Source organism: Hylobates moloch, unplaced genomic scaffold (genome assembly GCF_009828535.3).
Source record: "Hylobates moloch isolate HMO894 unplaced genomic scaffold, HMol_V3 SCAFFOLD_3, whole genome shotgun sequence".
Taxonomy (NCBI): domain Eukaryota; kingdom Metazoa; phylum Chordata; class Mammalia; order Primates; family Hylobatidae; genus Hylobates; species Hylobates moloch.
The window spans coordinates 153,988,298-154,011,721 of NW_026652278.1; the positions used below are offsets into that span (position 1 = coordinate 153,988,298).

General features: G+C 38.0%; 1 protein-coding gene and 1 pseudogene across 1 annotated transcript in view; one reads left to right on the forward strand and one right to left on the reverse strand.

Annotated features, from left to right (window-relative positions):
- CPE (carboxypeptidase E) overlaps window positions 1–23,424 on the forward strand; it is a 121,751-nt gene that overhangs the window by 23,019 nt on the left and 75,308 nt on the right. The gene's annotated exons all lie outside the window — the stretch shown is intronic.
- On the reverse strand, window positions 1,917–4,837 carry LOC116465963 (trifunctional enzyme subunit alpha, mitochondrial-like; annotated as a pseudogene).

Consider the following 23,424-nt stretch of genomic DNA (forward strand, 5'->3'; position numbering starts at 1 on the left):
GCTGGAGAGAGGAATTTAGACACAATGGTGGGTTACGGGGGCTTCTGCAGTCTTGTAAGCATAGAATGATTCTGTGGAAAGTGGTGTTGTAGCAAAATTAGTTATTTTAATATTAAGCCAGATGTGTTTAAAGTAGGGGCTGGGAGGCCGGGCAAAAGGCTGATAGAGTAATACTGGCATGATTTGATGAGGACCTGGAAGGGTGTGGTGACAATAGAATGAAGAGGAAAGGATAATTAGGGAAACATGATAAATGGACAGATTATTTTATTTTTTATATCAGTTCTTTCTTCAGAAGGTTGTGAAATATTTCCATCAAAAAGATATATTTAATAAAAATGTAATAAAGCTTCTTTATGGATCAAGAAGCCACTACTGTTTTGTACCTATTTATTTGTGAAAGAGCAGGAAAATGTGCTAATAATAATAGTGGCCAACATTTTCAGCCTGATTCTCTCAGAGTTTGCTTAGATGATCATTTACCTCTTCAGATCTTTGAAAGAATTTCATAAATGACTGGTCCCATTTGTAACCTTTATTATTCTCATAGTTACATAGAATTATTGAGATGCATACTTCAGTATTAAAGGATGTTGGTGTTTCTAGTGATTCTGGCCTGTTACATGATGCCATGTGATACAGTTTGGATATCTGTCCCTGACCAAATCTCATGTTGAAATGTAATGCCCAGTGTTGGAGATGGAGCCTGTTGGGAGGTGTTTGGATCTTGGGGGCAGATTCCTCTTGAATGACTTGACACCATCTCCTGGTGTGAGTTCTCGCGAGATCTGATTAAGTGTATGGTACCTCCCCCACCTTACTCCCTTTCTCTCCATGTGATGTGCATGCTCCCGCTTCTACCATGAGTGAGAGCCCCCGAGCCCTCCCTAGAAGCCACGTAGATGCCAGCACCATGCTTGTACAGCCTGCAGAACAGTGAGCCAATTAAACTTCTTTTCTTTATAAATTACTCAGTCTCCGGTATTTCTTTATAGTAATTCAAGAATGGCCTAATGCACCACGTAAATTAAAATATACACCTGCAAATATGTCACAAAAAGATTTACTCTCCCCCGAAGAGGAGTCAATACAAAAACCTGAAGAATGTGGCAAGTGGAAAAACAGAAATGAGAAAACTACCTTTGTTTTTAAAAAATATTTTTAAGATATTTTTTCTTTGGAAATAGATTGTTGTTTTAAAATCTGGAATGTAAAATGCCAGACTCTTCTTCCGTTTTTCTGGATTTGAAACAATCGAACACTGGGAAATATCTGGTCCGGAACTAAAATGCAGGCACACCAAATTTGAACTCAGATTGAAAAAGTTAACACGGGGAATCAACTAGAAATTAACAGTGATTGTGAAGAATATTTTGATTGCTATTTGATTCTTTCATAGCTCTGTAAAACTTATGTAAGCAAGCTATTAAAAAACAAAAGCTGAAGGCGACTGTTTTATGATGTGTGTATCACAAAGGAAACCATCACCACCTGTCATTGAAACAAAGAAAGGTTCATGTCAACTAAATGTGAAAAGAAAACAGTGTAAGATATTTAAAAAAAATCATATTCTTGAGGCCATGAAACACATGTTCCAGAAAACAGTTTATTAGAATTGCATTAAGTAAAAACTAATGTCTGCATACTGATGGGGAAGCAGTGTGGAGTGGTATGGAAAATGTTAGAGCAGTCTATTTTTGTAAAATCTGGAAGTTGGAATAACTCATCATTGGGGCCCCATCTCTAAAATCCTGCTACCACTATTAATGTGACAATGATTTAATTGTTGAATGAAATTTAAATTGTAACATATGCCATGGGGAATGTGTTTTCTGGCTTGCTAACAACATGAAAAGAGGATGTTGAAAGCCTCTTGTAATTCATGTTTTTAATTTCATTCTTTTTTTTTTTTTTTTTTTTTTTTTTTTTACAGAGTTTGGTTTTTATTGTTATGTGTTTGTCTGGGTGGAGAATTGTCTTCACCACCCCTGGCCACCCTGGCCTCCTGAGAGGAACAGGCAAAGAGATGGCTCCAGATGGCTCTTGGCTGCCACTCTAGGCCTCAGGGCTTATACAATGAGCACAGTGGGTTCCACCTTCCAATAGTGCAAACTCTATAATTCACAGTCAGACTTCACCAGGAGGGAGAGATGATCTTGGCTGAAGGCACTTTAATCAGGGAGCAAACCCAATGCCGGAGTTTGTCTTCCTTCTCGTTACTCTGATAAATCTAGACGCCACTCTGTTGGAGAACCAGCACTGCCGGCAGCTGGGGTTAGTGCACTGACTGAGTGAGGCATGAGGCCTGCTCACTGGTAAAACTTCTTGTTAGGGCTGTTAGTGTGGTCAGCTAGCAGCTGGCTTGGGGTGAACTTTTTTCCATAGGCAGCCTCATACTTCTTGAGCCGGTCCACTATCTTCTGGGCTTCATACAGATCCGCAAAGCAGAAAGGCCCTCCAGGACAAGGTGGGAAGCTGAGCCCGAAGATGGCTCCAATGTCTCGCTCTGCAGGTGTGGCCAAGATCCCCTCTTGCAGGCACGTGACTGCCTCATTCACAAATCTTGTCACCAGGTGGAACTGGATGTCTTCATCTGAGGAGACTTCAGACTTAGGAGGCATCTTCAGACTTGCTAAAATACTATCCATGTCAGAATTCAAATTCTTACTCTTCACACTCTCCTGATAGATGGAAAAGCCCTTCCCACACTTGCGACCTAGGAAGCCCTTGGACACCATCTATGTCAGCAGTTCTGGGTTTCCACCTCCAAACTGCTCCCCAAAGGCTTTGCCCAGATCTTTCGCCACATGTTTCCCTACATCCACGCCAACTTCATCCACCAGTGTGTCGGCACCCACAGGAAAGCCAAGGCTTGTGCTCAGGGAATCCAGCTTCTTCAGGTCAACTCTTTCCTGGAGGATTCAGATGACTTCAGACATCATGGGTGCAAGACACCTGGTGGTATAGAAGCCAGGTCCATCCTTAACCACAATGACGACCTTTCCCTGCTTGAGACCGACTGCTACAGCTGAAGCACTGGTGTCTTTGGAAGTCTTCTCGGTTGTGATCATCTCCAGCAGCTGCGTCTTGTCTGCGGGAGAGAAGTAGTGCCTGCCAATCACCTTCTCAGGTCTTTTGCTGACAGCAGCGATTTCACTGATTGGGAGAGGAGATGTGTTACTGGCAAAGACACAGTGATCTGGAATCACTGCTTCTACTTCCTTTAGCACTCTGTGCTTAAAACTAAGGTCCTCGAACACAGCATCCATCACCATGTCTGTCTTTCAAAACCTTGGTAATCAAGCTTCCCAGTCAAGTTGCTGAAGATGGAATCCCTTTCAAATGATGTTAGAGCTTTCTTCTTTACTTTATCATTCAATCCTTTGAATACTTGTTGCTGTCCTTGGCCTAGCCCAGTGAGTGTGGTATCTTTAAGTATAGTCTTTCGCCTCTTATCCACGGAGACTTGGGCAATGCCTGCTCCCATCATCCCTGCACCAGGAATAGCCAAATGCTTAACATCCTTTTGTGGAGCTCCAGATGTATTCTTCTTGCACAGGACCTGACCCTGGTAGAGTCCCATCAAGGCCTTTGATTCTTTGGTCATTGCAAGCTCTCCAAATTTCTGAAATTCAGAGAGATAACCAGCATCACTCCCTTGCTCAATTCCAGTCTTTACCACATCAGTTATTTTCAGAGGTGTGGGATAAAGCCCTTTTGTCTGCTTTCACACTTTTTCTTCCACTTTTTTGTAAATCTGTTGCCTGACAAATGGAATAGTCATGGCATACGCTGTTAATTTTTCCACCAATCCCTTGTCTCTCTTTGGAGAGATCTTCTTATCAGCTAGTCCTTTGGGAAAGTAATTGTGACTTCTTCTAGGTATTTGATTGTCCATTCTTCTGGAAGTTTTAGTCCTGGTCCCAGAGATTCCACCGATTGGTCAACCAGTCCCATTTTCCTTGCCCTGTCTGCACGAATGTTTCTACCAGTCAGCATCATGTCAAAAGCAGCAGGCACACTCACCATTTTGGGCAGCCTTTGTGTCCCTCCTGCTCCTGGTAAGATCCCCAGCAAGACTTCAGGAGCACCGAATACTGTTTTTCTGTCTTTTGTTGCTATTCTATATTGGCATAAAATGGCAGGATCCACTGATGTCATCACAACAGGCTTTGTGGACTTTTCAAGTTTCTCAAATGTTCTCTGTGCTTCTTGTGGTATCTGTGTTACTTCTTGAGGGGTCTTGCAAGTGGCTAACATGTTGATATCAGCACCTACAATAAAGCAGCCTGGCTTTGATGAGATAAGGATGGCACTTCTGATTTGATCACTAGCCCAGATTTCATTCATAACTTCCATGAACTCTGAATGCAGCTGTTTGTTTATTCAGTGTATTTTATCTTTGAATGGGGAGAGTTAATTTAAATAACTACCACATCCCCTTTGACTCCATAGTTAATATGGGTTCTGGTCAGCAAAGCAAAGGACCCTGTAAAATTGCGGCATATATAACCTTGGGAGCGGAGGATTCTGAAGGCAGAGAAGCGGCTGAGACTGCCAATCGCCCAGTAGGCCACCATGTTGAGCTGAAGAGAACAGCAGTGGAGAGCGCTTCTCTTTAATTTCATTCTTATCTTTTGTATGAGCTTTTTTGATGTATTATAACCAAGGAGAATACAAATGAACTGACTTCACAGTTTTTCCCTCAGATTTCAGAATTGTACTGTTCTTAAGCTCCCTCCTAAAGCTTGCCTCTTTTATTAAATATTTTAATATTTAATGGCTGAAAATCTTTGTGGTCATTATTACTTTGTTGCAGCTTTATTGAGATAGAATTCACATACCAAATAGTTCACACAATTAAAAGTAAAATTCAATGGTTTATAGTATATCCACAGTGTTATGCAGCCATCACCACAATTTTAGAACATTTATATCATCACCTCAAAAAGAACCCCATACCCATTAGCAGTTATTCCTCATTTTCCCAATTCCTCCCAATCCTGCTCCAACAACTCTACGCAACCAGACTAATCTACTTTTTGTGTCTATAGATTTGCTTATTCTAGACATTTCAAATAAATCAAATTGTGCAATATGTGGTCTTTTGTGGCTCCTTTAACTTAGCATAATGTTTTCAAGGTTCACCCATGTTGTAGCATGTATTAGTACTCCATTATGTGGATTTACCGTATTTTGTTTTTCCACTCATCAGTTGATAGACATCTGGGTTGTTTCAATTTTTTGTCTATCATGAACAAGGCTGCTGCTGTGGCACTCGTGCAAGTTTTTGTGTGGTTGTGTGTTTTTATTTCTTTTAGATATGAACCTAGCAGTGGAATTGCTGGGTCATATTGCAGTTCTTTGTTGAACATTTTCAGGAAGTGCCAGACTGTTTTCCAAAATGACTGCACCATTTACATTCCCATCAGCAGTGTACAAAGGTTCCAATTTCTCTATATCCTTGCCAACTTGTTTTTTGCTGTCGTTTTGATTATAGCCATTCTACTGGGTGTGAAGTGATATTTTAATGTTGTTTTGATTTGCATTTCCCTGATGGCTAATGACATTAAGCATCTTTTCAAGTGCTTATTGACCATATGTATATCTTCTTTGGAGAAACTTCCATTCTTTTTTTGTTTTTTTTTGAGATGGGGTCCGGCTATGTTGCCCAGGCTGGTCTCAAATTCCTAGGCTCAAGGGTTTCTCCCACTTCAGCCTCCCAAGTAACTCAAGTGGATTGCTGGGGTTATAAGCATCATGCCGGGCTTCAATTTTTTCTCTTTTTTTTTTGAGATGGAGTCTCACTCTGTTGCCCAGGCTGGAGTGCAGTGGTGTGATCTTGGCTCACTGCAACCTCCACCTCCTGGGTTCAAGCAATTCTCCTGCCTCAGCCTCCTGAATAGCTGGGATTACAGGCACCCACCATCATGCCTGGCTAATTTTTTATTTTTTTATTTTTTTATTTTTTAGTAGAGACAGGGTTTTGCCATTGGCCAGGCTGGTCTTGAACTCCTGACCTCAGGTGATCCACCCGCCTCGGCCTCCCAAAATGTTGGGATTACAGGCATGAGCCACTGCACCCAACCCAACTTTTTTTTTTTTTTTTTTTTTAAGAGACAGAGTTCCGCTGTGTCTCAAACTCCTGGGCTCCCGGGATCCTCTCACCTCAGCCTCCCAATTAGCTGGACAACAGGCATGTGGCACTGCACCTGGGGCTGTCTGTTCATTTTAAAATGGGCAATTTATCTTATTATTGTTGAGTTGTGAGAGCTCCCTATGTATCCTGGAACCAAGTCCCTTATCAGATATACGATTTCCAAAAATGTTCTCCCCTTCTGTTTGTTGTCTTCTTACTTTCTTGATAGTGTCCTTTCAAGCACAGAAGTTTTACATTTTGATGTGGTCCAATTTATGTATTTTTTCTTGTGTTTCTTGTGCTCCTTGCATCATATCTAAAAAACCATTGCCTAATCTAAGGTCGCAAAGATTTACACCTACGTTTTCTTCTAAGAGTGTTATAGCTTTAACTCTCACATTTAAATCTTGATCCATTTTGAGTTAACTTTTTTATCGGATAGGTAGAGGGTCCACTTTCCTTCTTTTGCAGGTGGATATCCCATTGTCCCAGCACAACTCATTGAAAAGACTCTTATTAAAAAAAAATCCACCCCTCAGCATATTTCCACAAGTCATGAATTTCATAAGTGAGTAGAGGCAACTCAAAGATAGCAAACAACTTGATTAATATCATTGGCTAATAAGGGGCACAGTAGGAATTTAAAAGCCTTAGATTATATGCTTCCAAAACCCATACTTATTTCAATATACCAGTGGTTCTCAATTTTGAGCCTGCGTCAGGATCACCTGGAGGGCTTGTTAAAACACTGGTTGCTGAGGTCCCACCCCCAGAGTTTGATTCAGTAGGTCTGAGGTAGGGCCTGAAATTTTGCTTTTCCGACAAGTTCCCAGGGATTCTGATGCCACTGGTTCAGAGGCCACACTTTGAGAGCCATTGTAATGCACTGTGATGGTTCCCCTGTGTATCCTGATGCTCGAAGAGCCTTCAGTTGGGGTGGAGGGAGACACAGAGAGAATAATATAAAGTCAATAGTAGTGACAAAGGGCTAAGTGTGCATAGAGGAAGAAAACAGTAATTCTGATTAGAATATTGAAAAAAGTTTCTGCAGGAGACATTATGGAATGGATTGGTTTATGGATAATCTCAAGGATTTACCTCCACCTGGTGAAATCAGACAGCAACTGTCTCTTCTTACATTTGTTTGGTCACGAGTATGCTTAGAGCAGCTAAGCTCTTGAGCATATAAGCAAGTATATGGCGGAGTGGGTGGTGGTTCCGGAATGGTTGACGTGGGAAATGGAGAGAGAGCACTTAAGTGTCAGATTATGACACTGAATACCGGAAAGTAATGGGAGTGAGGCTGGTTAAAATTTTTCACCCATGCAGTCTCCCTGTGTTGCCCAGGCTGGAGTGCAATGGTGTGATCTCGGCTCACTCACTGCAACCTCTGCCTCAAGGGTTCAAGTGATTCTTGTGTCTCAGCCTCCCCAAATAGCTAGGATTATAGGTGCGTGCTACCATGCCTGGCTAATTTTTGTATTTTTAGTAGAGACAGGGTTTTGCCATGTTGGCCTGGCTCGTTTCAAACTCCTGGCCTCAAGTGATCCACCCGCCTCAGACTCCTGAAGTGCTGGGATTACAGGCTGAGCCACCGCACCCGTTCTCCACCCATGCTTATATCCCACAGTCAGGTTCAGTGAATCGATGCCACTTACGTGAGGGACTAAAATAAATAGTGGATTTAATTTGATGACCTTTTTTTTTTGACTCTGAGTCTTTCAGTGTACAAATGAAATCTTGATAAAGAAAATATCAATAATAGCAGTATATCAATGCTTTCCTAAGAAACTGTGAAATACTGTGGTGATCTTATCCTGGAACAAACTAGGATGAGCCAGTCTTTATTAGATTATTTTATACTATATTTATACTTACTTTGTGATTGTTCAGGAGGACCCTTCATATTGTTGAATTCGGTAAAATTTCCTTGCAGGCCTAGTGTTAATGGGGTTTACAGGCTCTCAGGATTGTGTGCCAGTTGCCCTCTTTCTAAGGTAGTTTTATTCATAAACCACACAGGTTTTTTTTTTTTTTAAAAAAAACAAAAAACACAAACAAACAACAAAAAAACAGAGGCCAGGTGCAGTGGCTCACACCTGTAATCCCAGCACTTTGGGAGGCCGAGGCGGGTGGATTACCTGAGGTCAAGAGTTCGAGACCAGCCTGGCCAACATGGTGAAACCCCGTTCTTTACTAAAAATACAAAAATTAGCTGGGTGTGGTGGTCGGTGCTTGTAGTCCCAGCTACTCAGGAGGCTGAGGCAGGAGAATTGATTGAACCTGGGAGGCAGAGTTTGCAGTGAGCCAAGATCAGGCCATTGCCCTGTAACCTGACGGAGGGAGACTCTGTAAAAAAAAAAAAAAAAAAAAAATCAGAGATTTTAATAGGTCAGTCTTGAACTATGTGAACAACTTCAATTTATAAAAGGTTAAAAAAATCATTGAGTTACAGAACTATGAACTGACTCCTTTCTGATGCAGCCTGATTATTAATAGTCTTGTTCACAGCTGTGCCCAAAGCAGAAAATCACACCGGCACTGGGTAAGTAAACAAAACAGGCCAGTAACTCTGCCAAAGACCTAGCTATTAATGGCAATTTATTTTTATTACATATTTGGAATCTTGTCATCCCAGAAGGTGCTGAAATAGAAATTTAGTAATACTTGATTTAAGAGGCAGAAGTCCTATAAGTTTGCAGCTATTAAAAAATGGAAAGAAAAGAAAGGTTACAAAAGGGAGGGGACCATATCTGTGTTTACATTTGCTCCTTTCCTCAAATGGAAGGTAGAATAATGTATTAGAAGATATTTTAAATATTAATATCTAACTGAAACCTGATATTAGAGGATGAGAAAATTTTGCTGAAAATTTATTTTCTTTTCTTTTAATTTATGGTGTTACTATACCTTTTAGATTTAGGAAGGCAGAAAGACTGTGTGTGTGTGTGTTTGTGTGTGTGCACTTGCACTTTGGGGTTCTCTTTCTATGGATGTTTCAGGATCTGAGGATAAAGGATCACAGTCTAGCCGAAAGCTGGGTTTCAGGGGATGTCAAAGGTAATTTCATGGCTATATTAGTAGATAAATCCAAGACCAGAGAGCATGCTGAATGGAGGACATTTACATAGTTTTTCCAATGCTAAAGGCAATAGGGAAGTGATTATTTCAAAATTACCTAGAGGATCTTGAGCACAGTATGACTTAAGATAAAAATCTAGCTCATTGTTTCTGAGAGTTGGCCTCTTTCTCCTCTCCAGAGGAAATATTTTTTTCCTTTTTTTCTCCTCTGTGGAAAGAAATTATTAATTAAAACAAAAAGACATTGTTGGAAAGGGAGTTTTTTTAGTCGCCTAAGAGAGGTGCTATTAGTACTTGTTTATTTAAAAATTGACCTTTGGTCAAACTAAACTATACAACTTTTTCTTTTTCAATCCTCCTTCCCTCTATCCCTCTTCCTTTCTTTATCCCTCCTACTTTTTGCCCTTCCTCCTTCCCTGATCCCTTCTTTTATTTAGTTTATGTCATTCTACAGAGCTCACAGTTACCACGTGGTACGTACACTTGACATTCTACACAGTTGGTAAATCAGTGTTATACCAGTTGCTAAATAATTGGCCAGGAATAGCCTTTATCACTGAATGCTGCTTCTCCTTTTCACTCTCCATTGAATAAAGACGGAAACCAGCTTTGCCTCCTTTTTGAGTATGGCCAGTTGATTTCTAATTTGTCATAGCTCACATGGAAACCTTGTGATGCGCTTGAGGGGGTTTTCTCATGGAGACCTCAATACCTGTGGAATGTAGGGCACATGGCAAACAGATCTGGTTTATCTGATCAAATGATTAATGCAATAAAAAATTATAAAAATTCAAAGTGAAAAGTGTGCTCTTGTTACTGTGTGTGGTAAGTAGTTTAGTGGATTCTGGTTCTACCCATTGAAGCACTATACCTGCGGCTGGTGATGGAGGTGAAAAACTTTTACTGGAAGGAATGGGAAGAAGGGTAGTGGGGGCCAGAGAGTCTCCACATTCCTCCAAGGAGGAGGAAACCATCTCTTTAAAATGACAGTGCTTTCCTTCCACGAAAGAACCATAATTTTTCTAATCATTGGTAACTATTTTGGTCTTTCAAATGTGTCAACAACTTGCACACTGGAACAGCCTCTGTCTACAGGCAGAGCAGGATTCAGTGATTTTTAGAAGGCATTTGGGCCCCAGCCAGCCTGAAAGTTGGGGTTTACAAATGTGTTAAACAGAAGAGATTTTGTTTGAAAGGATAAAGCACATCATGGAAAAGTTGAGGAAGAAACAAAAGAGAAAGTTGCAAACTTACCTTTATGTTTATAAGAACAGATGTGTTCTTGAGAGATTGTGGATTTTTAAAAATACGATTTTTTTTGGTGGTCAGAAAATTGTAGACATTAAATACCTTTTTCAGTTGTGTTGACACCTTACAATTACATAATCCTTTATAATTTTCAAATAAATACTAACATTAGAAAGCAATTACTACATACCAGGAAAAATTCTAGATGCTGGAAATAAGGCAGTAAATAAAACAGGCATTATTTTATTAAGTCCTCTCAATAAAACCTATGAATCAGTTACCATTATTACCTCTATTTTACAGATTAGGAAACTGAGGCACAGAGGAGTTGTGTTACTTGCTCAGAGTTTTCATAGTCAGGAATGGGGGAGTAACGTTTGAAATCCAGACTCTCGTTCCAGAGCCTGTGCTCTTAGCACCACCCAGTCCTGTCTCAGGCAGGCAGCATTGCCACTGTGCACTTTATCCTAAAAACAACCCTCTGAGGGAGGTGGGAAAGGTATGTTTCTTCACATTTAAAAAATATGAACATGTTTAAAAATTAAACAGTGATCTATTTAAATTCGTATACCGGGAAGAAGTTCTAGAGTCATCATCTTCACCTCTTCAGTGCTTCAGTCATTGGCTTCCCAGCCTCTAATCAGCCATGTACTCCATTTCTTTTTGCACCGTTATAACCAGTGATTTTTCTCAAACAGAAAGTCTGTATTGTTCCTCTGCTTAACTCCCTGCAGTGGCTCACTGTTACACCTAGGATCAAACCCAGACTTCTTCGCATGCGCTTGAGATTCTTCTGGCTGGGTCCCTGTACACCTCTGCAGCGTCACACTTGCACTCTCTGAGCCCTAGCTCTACAGGGCTTTTCTCATTTTAACAAAACATGCTCTTTCTTGTCTCTCACATGTTGTATATGCCGGTTCCCTGGCCTCAACATTCTTTTCTTCCCCTCTTCCCTCCTACTCTACCCTTTTTAACTGGCTATTCTTGTCCCTTCTTTTAATCTGTACCTTTATGCCATGTCTCTACAGTGTGTTGCAATTGCATGTCCACCTCCACTTTCCCTGAGTCCATGGGTCTGGAAACCATGTGATGCTGGGTCTGAAGCGAAGAATTGGGGAATAGAGAACGGGAATCTTGTACACAATACTCTCCAGGACCCAGCATGGTGACCCAGAACATGTACATGTAAGGCATTCGTACATGTAATCAATTAGCAGGCATGTTTTGAACACCAGCTTCATTAGGAGTGATGCCATATTTGAGGCAGCAGAAACATAGTATGATGGAGAATTCGAGGGGCTTTGGACTCATAGCTCTTAGTTGAATTCTGGCTTTATCAGGTACTACCTTGAGGCTTTAAGCAAGTTACTTAACTTTTCTGAGCTTACTTTCTTAAATAAAAAGCAAGGATCACTAAAATGCTTTGGAAACTTTCTTGTGAGAAATTGATGTGTAAATAGATAATTAAGGGACATGCTAGGAGTTATGTTACAGGCATGAACAGGAACACAGAGGAGGGGACAACCAACATAGCTCAAGAGGTCACAGAAGATGTCACGTAAGCCTTTTCTTTTTCTCAGAGCCTCTGGCATCGACGTGCCTGGAGATACCTGGAAATTGGGCAGCTGTTTATCTTTCTGGAAATGCTTAGTCAAAGGTCTTCTGAGCATGGGGATACAGGAAGTGATCTTCCATTCATGCATATTTATGATTCTATTCTAAGTTAAATTATTAATAGCATTTGAGGAGTATTCTATTTTGATATGGACAAGAAAAATAGTTCACTTTGAAACATTTACTGAGCTCGCTTATAGCATATTGGGAAAAAAAGTCTTGGTTTTGTTATTTTTCTCAAAAGATTTATATGTATTTTCCTGCAATAATAAACCAAAAATAAAATCCATGAAGGATCTAGAACTTTTAAGGCTATGTAATTCATATTTTAAGCCTTTACTGTTTCATAAATTATTTAAATAATTTGAGGAATTACTATTGAAGAGAGTCTTAATCTGTCAAATTGATCAGATTGGATTTATCTTGAAAACAGTTCTGCATCTTTGGATAAAAATCTATTTTATCCCAAAGAAAGCTTTTTTTATGGCAAATAAAAGCAAAGGTATACATTTTTAATAATCTTATGATGAATAGGATGATCTGCTTTAAAGAAGAGGAAGTTTATAGAGTCGGAGTATCCTTATACACACCTTAAAGTCAAACGTTTGAAAAATGAAATTTGTTATGATTCTAAGTGTAGTTTCTAATGTAAGAAAAAGTTAAAAGAGTGATGCAGTCAGGAAGCTTGGAATATTCTCTTGCATAAATTACATGTGTTAACAGCCTTAGCAGTATTCTCTTGTAGGCCACTTGGCTCCATCTTTAAGGTAGTTTGATGAATATTGACTGGTCTATAAAATTTGACTTAAGAAATGTTGAGCCAAAGTATCCTGGATAATATAGATATAGAGATAAAGTAATACACACACACACACACACACATATATTTACATATATACACATATGTACTTATTTACAGTGTGTATATAAAATAATTTAGAGGAATGCATCCAGAAACCAAATTGAGCTTGAAAAGTACCACCTCACATGACTGCAGGGGCAGCTGGTTATTGTCTTAGGATATATTTGCATTTTGAAGTGAACTTTAGTGACATTACAAAATGCCAGATTGGAAAAACAGCCATTTTTTTTTTAAAAAACAAAATATAATTAGCACTAGATGAATGAGTTTTCTCATAATCACCTCATTATTACAAATTAATTCCAAATGAATATGTTTGAACAAGGCATTGGTTTTGAATCTTTAATTTATCTCCTCCTTAGCCTTGCTACTGACAAATCATAAATAGATATAATTAATGAAAATGTTAATAGGGCCGGTCCCCAAAATATCTCTAGATCACTGACCTTCTGATTGGTGGAAAAACCTTTGGAAAATGATCTTTACAGGATTACATGGCAGTGATTTAATCTATTCTTCTCTATATGGGGGCAGCAGACGAGTTTCTTCCTCTGTCATTTGTAGGATCTACTGTTATTCTCTGGAGAGCTATTGTGTCAGAATGGATTTGGATTATTTTTTAAAACTACTGCTACCTAGAGGGTAATTTTATTAAATTCCTTTATCATTTGGATTAAATACAGCAAAATGAAAGCAGCTCCTCCTGCTCAGAGGAGCTGTCACCACAATCTTTAATATTTTCTTAGTATTATTTTCCTTTAAAGTATGCTTTGGGACAATTAATAATGACTAATACTTAAATTTTCACTATGAGTAAAAGCTTTTTGGTAAACATTTATTATATATTCCATATCTCCCTTTTATTCTCTAATTATTTCACCTATTCACCTAATTATTTCGTAGCTCAAGTGTATAATTTAAATGATGTAGAAATATACAGATCAAAATTAATACAAATACATTTATATAGTGATGTGTTACATGTTGTATTTGTCACATATATAGCATATATTTGTTTGTCTAGTACATATATAGTATATACAGTACATATATATATTACATACATACATATAGTACATATTTGTGTAGTACACAGGTATAGTGCATATATATATATATTTGTCACATATATAGAAGTCCTGTGTCTTCTTTTTAGGTAACATGGGAGAATGAATGTATGTTTTTGTGTTCAGTCCAAGAATGACACAGATTTTTTTGTTTGTTTAGTTAGTTTTCTTTAGGATCTAGATCCCCCAGAGGTAAACACTAAATATAAAACTGGGAATTAGAAGCTGACCTTGGGTTCTGCAGTTCTAGGCATGGCGTTAACGTTTTTCTTAAAACTTAAGGCCCAGACTACACAAGGAATCTTCCCGCCTGCACTCCCCTGCCAGCTCAGCTACTTCCCTACTCCTGCGCCAACTCAACCGTTAACAGTAACTGAGACGAAGGCATTGCTCTGAAGTAAGGCGTAGGGAAGCTTTCTGGCTTCCTTAATAAAGTTACACCCGATCTTCTAAGCTTGGCGATGGCGGGAGAAGGCACTTGGGAGGGTCTTCACCGATCCTCTGGCCCTGACTCTGCCTACCCTTCATTCATTCACCTGCCCCTCTGGGGGCCCTGGGTGGTGACCACTGCCACTATTGGGCTAGCTAGTGGTGGGGGCACTGCTCGCCTTAATGCTCTGGCCCCTAGGGGAGACACAAAATATTGTTTTAAATTTCCAGTAGTGTAGCTCATGGCAGGCCGAGGCACTTACACAAAAGGGTGCTGGAGGCTTTAGGGTAACACAATAGAAATCATCAAAGGGAGAATATGCAGTAGACAATTTAGGCTCTTCAACATAACTGGCTTGATCTCCAGAGCTCCCAAACTCTGCTCATGCCAGGCTTTGCACATGCCATTTCCTCTGCTTGGACTGGTCTTCCCCATCATTGCCTGGCTATCTTCTTCTCAATTACTAGATTTCACAGTAGGGGTTCCGCCTTCTTGATTCCCCCGGCCTGGGTTATATAGGTTTGTCCTAGATAGTGTGGTGGCCCCACATATGCCTCCTCATCAACCTGTTTTGCAGTTGTTTATCCTGTTAGGCCATAAGCTCAGTGGCACCAGGGACCTTCTCTGTCTCTGTCAGCATTGTATTCTCATCAGCTTGGACAGTGCCTGGCACAGTGGGGACTCAGAAAATATTTTCGAATGTGTGAATGAGTCCATGAATGAATGGAATTCAGATAAAAAGGGAATTCTGACCTCCAGCTTCTCTTTATCCTATGAGATGCTTTCTTCACTGTAATCTTGCAGGACTGGGGTTAGGTTTTATTTAGAAAGCTGGCAGGTTTATTTACAAAAGATGCAAATAAACCACTGGGCTTAGGGGACAAAAAGAAAGAGCCATTTTCTTAGACTAGGAAATAATATGGAATGGATTAGGGGGCGGAAGAAGGAATGGGTGAGTGGGGTGGAGGAATGCCAGCAGATAGGATGTTGATGGTTATAAAAATTGGGAAACTGTCCAATTCTCCTTAGTTTAGACTTTTAAAAAAATGAGTAAATTTCTTAGAAGTCAAGTGTAGACATATAAAAATATTTGGACTAAGTTATATATAATTCCCTTGGTATTATTGAATTGCCTTTGACTTGGAGACAGAGCTATTCATTACACAGCAGTTTCTAAGAGCCTGGGCTTCACAGAGATTATCTCTTTTCATTCAACAATGTAATGAAGTAGGAATTATACTTCTATTTTACAGATGAAGAAATAGGCTCAGAGAGTTTAATTGACTTTAAGATTGTAAAGTTACGAACAGTAGAACTGGCAGCCATTCATTCATTCCACAAATATTTATTGGCAGTATTTTTTTTATCATTAGCTTAGTCTTTTTTGATGGTAGAAAATTCATTTCATTTAGAACTACGATTTTAGCCCAGAGAAAGCGATGTAGAAAAAAGCAGTAAGTTAACTAGATCATATCAGTATAAATGTGAAGCCTCACCATTTTACTCATCCAAAAGTGTCTAGGGCCTTAAGTTCAGTTCCTTTTATTACAACTTTAATATTTTGTCTGTCTTAAAAAAAAAAAACATTAAATCTCCAGCCCCTGGAATCATGCTTGGAACATGGTGGGTACTTAATAAATAATTTGCAGTGAATGAGAAAATTGAGAACCATTAGTCATTTTCTGTTCAGTATTAACGAAGTCTGACTTACGTTTTTGTTTTTGTTCTGTGTGGGCACATTTCACTGAGTGCAACGTGTGAAGGACCTCAAGATCAAATTCATGTCGTACTCTTGGAATTGAATTCTGACAGGGGGACTGAGAGTTTTTTGTCCTCTAAGACTTTATTCTAAGACAGATGACACCAATGTAGGTAGTTATTCAGAATAATGGACTCAGGAATTTAATAAGGGTGTTGTTTAAAACGCAAATATCACCAGCCAGTGGTAAAGCAAACACATTCTGTGTGAATGAGAACAGCCCACTGATTGACATTCAAGACCCATTGGAAAAATCAGGAGACACAAGAGTGGGAAGAGTGCAGATTGGAGCAGCTATCCAAAAATACAGAAGGCCAGAAGGTGGTGAGAAAAATGTCAGACAACAGATTGTGGAGAAAAATAAACAAGCCAAGAAAAGTCCTATTTGGCCTTAAAAGAGGCAGATGGTGACAGGAAGTGTTCGGTGAGGAGTGATTGTGCTAAAAATCACAAAGTCTATAAAATTATCCATCTGTAGTTTGAGGTTTTTGGGGAAAATTAAAACTCTTTGCTAGCATTACAGGGAAGGGTGAGAGCACAGAAACAGAATATTAAGTAAGTGTGTATTTGTGTCAGGATAATAGAAATGAGAGATGCGTTATTCCATTAGAATAGAAGTTTTGTTTACTTAGAGATTGTGACCAAAATTATAAAACGTGTTTTGTTTTGCATAAAAGCAGTTGAACTTGTATTAAATCTGTTCTTTCCACATTTTTGATGTAAGAAAGAATTCTCCCAAGAATGTTAATAGGTTGCTAAGGTAGCAATGATAATTTTCTAACTGAAGGAATGTACTAAACATTTTTTTCCATTAGGGAGTTTTTTTGGAATGGGATATAGAAAATGACAAATCACAATGTTAACTTTAAAGCAAAGAATTTTAATTTGAAAGTTGAGAAAATATAGCAGAGAAAACTAATCATTTGGAATGGTATGAGAGTATTTGAAAAAAATATTATAAATGTTTTAAGATAGATGTGGTTGAACATTTAGAATTGGGAATCATTTTTTGATAGTTTGGGACCTAGTTTTCTGTGCTTAAATTTTAATTCAGTACTACTTACTCCATGGTCTTCTGGTGGTGTGCAACTTGAGGAATCAAATAAGCCAGGGTTTTTACAACTCTTTTCTAGGTCATTAAAGCATCTCTGCTATGTGCCTGAATATGTCTTTGATTATGCATAAGAATTATTAGATGCTTCATTCTCCTTCTTTAGAAGAAATAGTAACTGAATATGTTGGATTCTTCTCTATTTTTGTTGTTTCTCTCTTAGATTTTTAACCACACTTGCTCAAGACTAAGTTTTGTATTTTAAGTTTAGATGTGTAAAGTAAAAGGCTGGGAGCTGTGTGTGGTGATGCTTCCTCTTTTTCCCTTGAGAACTGAAGGCAAAAAATTAAATTTATTATAAAAATTTGTTTTACTTTTAAAGATGTGATTTTCCAGACAGAGAAACAAACTCATGTATCGGTGTATTTTTTAATGAATTAGAATCATGAAATCTAGGTACTTTATGTAAGTCATTTTATTTAATCCTCAAAATAACATTTTAAAATAGTTATTGTTTTCATTCTCATTTTATAATTGGGGAAATGTAAGATCATCAAAACCAAGTTTCAGTTTCCTAAAGTCACACACCTAATAGCAGAGTCAGGATTTGAACTCAATTCTGTGTCTTTCAATGGCAGAAGGGGTTTTGCACATTAGATTACATAAGCCATTGTCCATTAGACTCCTTGTCCTTTGCACTTGTCCAAGAGTGGTCCCCAGGCACAAACATGCATGTGAGGAAAGCTCCAGAGGAGAATCTGATTCAAATCTCCAGTTGGGAACTACTACATCAAACATTTCAAAAATCAATCAACCAACCAATCAACCCAGCCTTTATTGTATGGTGGTAGTTAAAAATCTAAACTCTATTTTCTGCCAGTTGCTAGCCAATTGAACCAAACTTTTTCACTGGATAATATTTTTAAACATCGATTTAGAATGTCTTTTTATCAAATATGAAAATAAAATATATAATAGCTTATTTCTGGGATATATGCATACATAATTGTTTCCCACCTATTTTTTTTTCACTTTTGTAGCCTTATTATGTGTGACTGTCTTAATATCTCAAAGGGCTAGTGCTATCCTCACCCTTATTCTTAGATTTTATCTCTTTAATTATTTTCTTTGCTTTGTTATTCCCACCAGTTTGTCTTCTAGAAGGTCTTCATATCATGTTATCACTTAATAAACATTCTCTTTTTTTATTCTGAGTGAAAATGCACCAAAGTATAAATCTGAAAAAAAGTGAATATTTTATAACTTTTGTTTCTCAGAAAATTATAGCAGTTATATTAATATTGGTGATATACTTCTCATTGTAGTCATTCCTATGCAAACAATATTTTTATTGCTACTGTGGATAAATTATTTCATTATATTTTTAACTTGTTATTGTTGGAGTAAAACAACTATTTATTTTTCATATAAGTATTTTGTTTTTGGCCTTTTTGCTGAACTCTGAATTTTAATGGCTGTCCAGTTTGTTTATTTATTTCTTTATTTTATCATCTCCATTTTACAGGTGATATGTAGTTTATTTTTTCTGTTTTTTTCTGAGTGTACTATATAAATTGTATACAGTGTTGGTACTTTACATTTTTAAGTTTATACATCGTAATTTATTCCTATGCATAATTGAATAGTTGAGAATTTCTAGTATACTGTTACATAGTATGTCTTTTCCCTGATTTTAATGGGAATGGCACTTCTGTGCTCATATGCATATTCAAGCATTCAAATAATCATTCTTCTGAAGTTGCAGATTAGGTACTTTAAGCATTTGGAATAATTAGTTTTTATTAAATATCATTTTGATTTAAGATAATTTTTTATTTATAGGATACTAAAAGTAAACGTTGGAGCAGATTTTTAAAACATACATTTCTATTTTCTGACATTTTACTTAGGTTTTCATATGTATATTCATAAAGAAAATTGGCCTGTACTTCTCTATTTTATATAATTTTTATCACACTTAGAATTAGAGTTGTAATTTATTTTCAGGAAATAATTTCATTACGATCTACATATTTGTTAATGTCGTGAGAAATAGCTCAATTTGGGCTTGCATTATAGTGGAAAATTATACTTCTTAACACTCTGCCTGATTATTAGTTACTTCCTTTTAACTGCCTAAGGCTGATCCAGTTAGCAAGACACAAACCTACTGAGTGTGCAGTAGTAAATTTTTCATCTTCTGTAGTCGGATTTGGAGTCTTCGTTGCTGTGCTCTATAGTTAAAAACAACACATGTATTGAAAGTCATACTTTTAGGACCTACATGCCTGGCCATAGCCTTGCCATAGCTCCTGGTCCTCCTGTGGGCAGAGAAGGGGCCAAATCTTAGTTGGTATCTCTTCTATGTTTGGTCAGCAAATAACCTCTGCCTCTATTCCACCTCCTGGACTTGACATTTGTAACTTTTGTTCTCTGTCTTACTGACAGAGATAGGGCTCATTCCTAGATTGGTGAATTTCTTGTTCTCCTCCAAGTTGTCCAAAAAATCCCTCACATTTGCCTCACAGCCCCGCATCCTTCTTGCTCTTACAGTAAGGACCTTGAAGTTCCCTTGCCACCTTCACATAGTATATACCTTTTCACCCAGGAGAGGACAATTGGAGTTGTAGTTACAGAATTCTTACCAAAGTTTGATTTAGGCTAAACACTGTGCTCACATTTTCATCCATCTTATAGTGCTGTTTAATATCATATCCTGATTTAGAACACAAATTACATAAACAGAAAGGCATATCTGATAGCTTGTGCTCTTATATGATGTTCTTCCATTTTTAACTAATGTTAATGGTGCATAGCATTCCATTTTAATGCCTTTTCCTCTATTGTTTCCATTGTATTGTTTTTAACCTAATTAATTATTTCTGTTTTTTAAAATAGTTTTGTAAGAAGTTAGTCTAGGTCAGCATTCTGCAAGCTGTTCTCAGAATACTAAAAAAAGGGCAAATAAGCTTGGGAAACTGTACTAAATACTCTCCTTGAGGATTCAAAGTACATTTTAACATAAGAAAAGATCTAAGAAGTTTTAAAATAACAGGGAAAACTTTTGAAGTTTATTCAATGATTAAAAGAACTTCAAAATAAAGAACTTATTTGTGTAGAGGAAGGCTTTTTCTTGGCACAGTTATTAAAATTCTCCGGAATAGATTTTAATTTTTTTCTTAACACCAATTTAAGAAGTGCTAGTCTATTTCATCATCATTATTACTTTAAATAAGGAGCTTAGGAAATTACTTACTCAATTCATTGTTGTTCTTTCATCTCATTTATTATTTTTTACATATATTTTAATTATTTTTTATCTATTTAAGGAATCTTCTCTTTACAATAAAAAATTGTTTGGTTCATTTATTTTTATATTTAAGCAGGAAAGCAGGAAAAGAATTAAAGTTATGGCATTATCTCTGAGTATCCCTTTGAACAATCCTAAAGATTTTTATATTTAGCGATCTCATTATTGCTATTGTAAACCAGAGTATCTGAGATAAGCCTCAGTCAATTTAGGAAGTTTATTTTGCCAAGGTTAAGGATGTACCTGTGACACAGCCTTAGGAGGTCCTGATGACATGGCACAAGGTGGTCAGGGCACAGCTTGGTTTTATACATTTTAGGAAGAAATGAGACTGAGACATCAATCAGTATGTATAAGATGTACACTGGGGCCGGGCTCAGTGGCTCACGCCTGTAATCCCAACACTTTGGGAGCCCGAGGCGAGCGGATCACAAGGTCAGGAGATTGAGACCATCCTGGCCAATGTGGTGAAATCCTGTCTCTACTAAAAACACAAAAAATTAGCCGGGCGTGGTGGCGGGTGCCTGTAGTCCCAGCTACTTGGGAGGCTGAGGCAGGAGAATGGCGTGAACCCGGGAGGCGGAGCTTGCAGTGAGCCGAGATTGTGCCACTGCGCTCCAGCCTGGGCGACAGAGCGAGACTCCGTCTCAAAAAAAAAGATGTACACTGGGTTGGTCCAGAATGGAGGGACAACTTGAAGAAGGGAGGAGTGTTCCAGGTAAGGGACAAACAAACATTATTTTGAGTTTCTGGTAAGTCTTTCCAAAGGAAGCAATCAAATATGCATTTATCTCAGTGAGCAGAGGGATGACTTTGAGTTCTGTTTGTCCTTTGTCCGCAAGAAATGTCCTTGTGGACAAATTGTGAGGGAGGTGTGTAGCTTTTTTATCTTAGTAGCTATCATTTTTAGGAATAGAATGGGAGGCAGGTTTGCCCTAAGCAGTTTCCAGGTTGACTTTTCCTTTTAGCTTAGTGATTTTGGGGTCCTTTCATGCTATTTTATAAATAAACTATTTTTAATTTTCTTCTTTGATCTCATTTTTTTTTTTAAAGTTTTATGCCTATTTTCAAAGTTTTATTAATTCTCAGTTTCATCATATGGTTATTAGAGAATGTGATCTATAGTCTTTCTTATTTATAAATTTATAAAATTTATAAATCTTGTTTCTAAAATTTATCAAAATTTCCCTATGACAAATTATGTAATTAGCCATTGTATTTCATGTATATGCCAGAAGGTGAGTTCCCTGTTGCTAGATTACCAAGATAAATATATGTTGATTCATTTTATTTTTTAAAAATATCTCTACTGTCCTTATTATGTCCACTTGACCTGTTGTAAGCAGGTGGAGGTGGGTTGCTCTCTTCTGTAATTGTGTTTATTTCCTACTTAGACTTCCAAAGGTTTTTGCCGTATGTTTTCTTGCTGCATTTTTTTTTAGTTATTTACTCACTAGATATTTAGCCTTTTCACACATATACACCATGGAATACTATGCAGCCATAAAAAATGATGAGTTCGTGTCCTTTGTAGGGACATGGATGAAATTGGAAAACATCATTCTCAGTAAACTATCGCAAGGACAGAAAACCAAACACCGCATGTTCTCACTCATAGGTGGGAATTGAACAATGAGAACTCATGGACACAGGAAGGGGAACATCACACTCCGGGGACTGTTGTGGGGTGGGGGGAGGGGGGAGGAACAGCATTAGGAGATATACCTAATGCTAAATGACGAGTTAATGGGTGCAGGAAATCAACATGGCACATGGATACATATGTAACAAACCTGCACATTGTGCACATGTACCCTAAAACCTAAAGTATAATAAAAAAAATAAAAAAAAAAGAAAAGATATTTAGCCTTTTCAAAATATGAAGTGGCCTTTCACCTAAATACTGCTTTAAAAAATATTAAAGTCAATTTTGCATAATTAGGTTACCTTACTTGTTTTTTATTTTGGGGTTCGTTTGATATGCATGTACATACTCTGTTTTTTTTTAATTCTTTCCGTGTCATTTTATTTTATGTATTTTTATCAGACGTTGTAGAATTAGTTATTTTCTCATAATGTCTTAGGCTTTTTTCTTTTGATAGGAAAATATAAATGATTTATATTGATTACCATAATTATCATGTTTGATCTTATTATTTGTATGTTTTTATTTTTTATTACTGTTTGCTTTCTATTCTGTATTTTGCAATAAAGTCCATTTTTAAAATTTTTATTTATTTTTATTTTTATTTTTATTAATTTATTTTTTTGAGATGGAGTCTTGCTCTGTAGCCCAGGCTGGAGTGCAGTGGTGCCATCTCTGCTCACTGCAAGCTCTGCTTCCTGGGTTCACACCATTCTCCTGCCTCAGCCTCCCGAGTAGCTGGGACTACAGGCACCCACCACCACACCTGGCTAATTTTTTTGTATTTTTAGTAAAGACGAGGTTTCACCGTGTTAGCCAGGATGGTCTCGATCTCCTGACCTTGTGATCCGCCTGCCTTGGCCTCCCAAAGTGCTGGGATTACAGGCGTGAGCCACCGTGCCCAGCTCATGTTTTTTACTTTGAGTTTCTGAAATGATTTAAAAAGTAGAAACTTTTTTTTTTTTTTTGAGACAGAGTCTAGCTCTGTCGCCCAGGCTAGCGTGCAGTGGTGAGATCTTGGCTCACTGCAACCTTCACCTCCCGGGTTCAAGTGATTCTCCCTCCTCAGGAGAGATTAATCCCAGAGGGATTACAGATGTGCACCACCATGCCCAGCTAATTTTTGTATTTTTAATAGAGATGGGGTGTCATGATGTTGGCCAGAGTGGTCTGGAACTCCTGACCTCAAGTGATCTGCCTGCCTTGACCTCCCAAAGT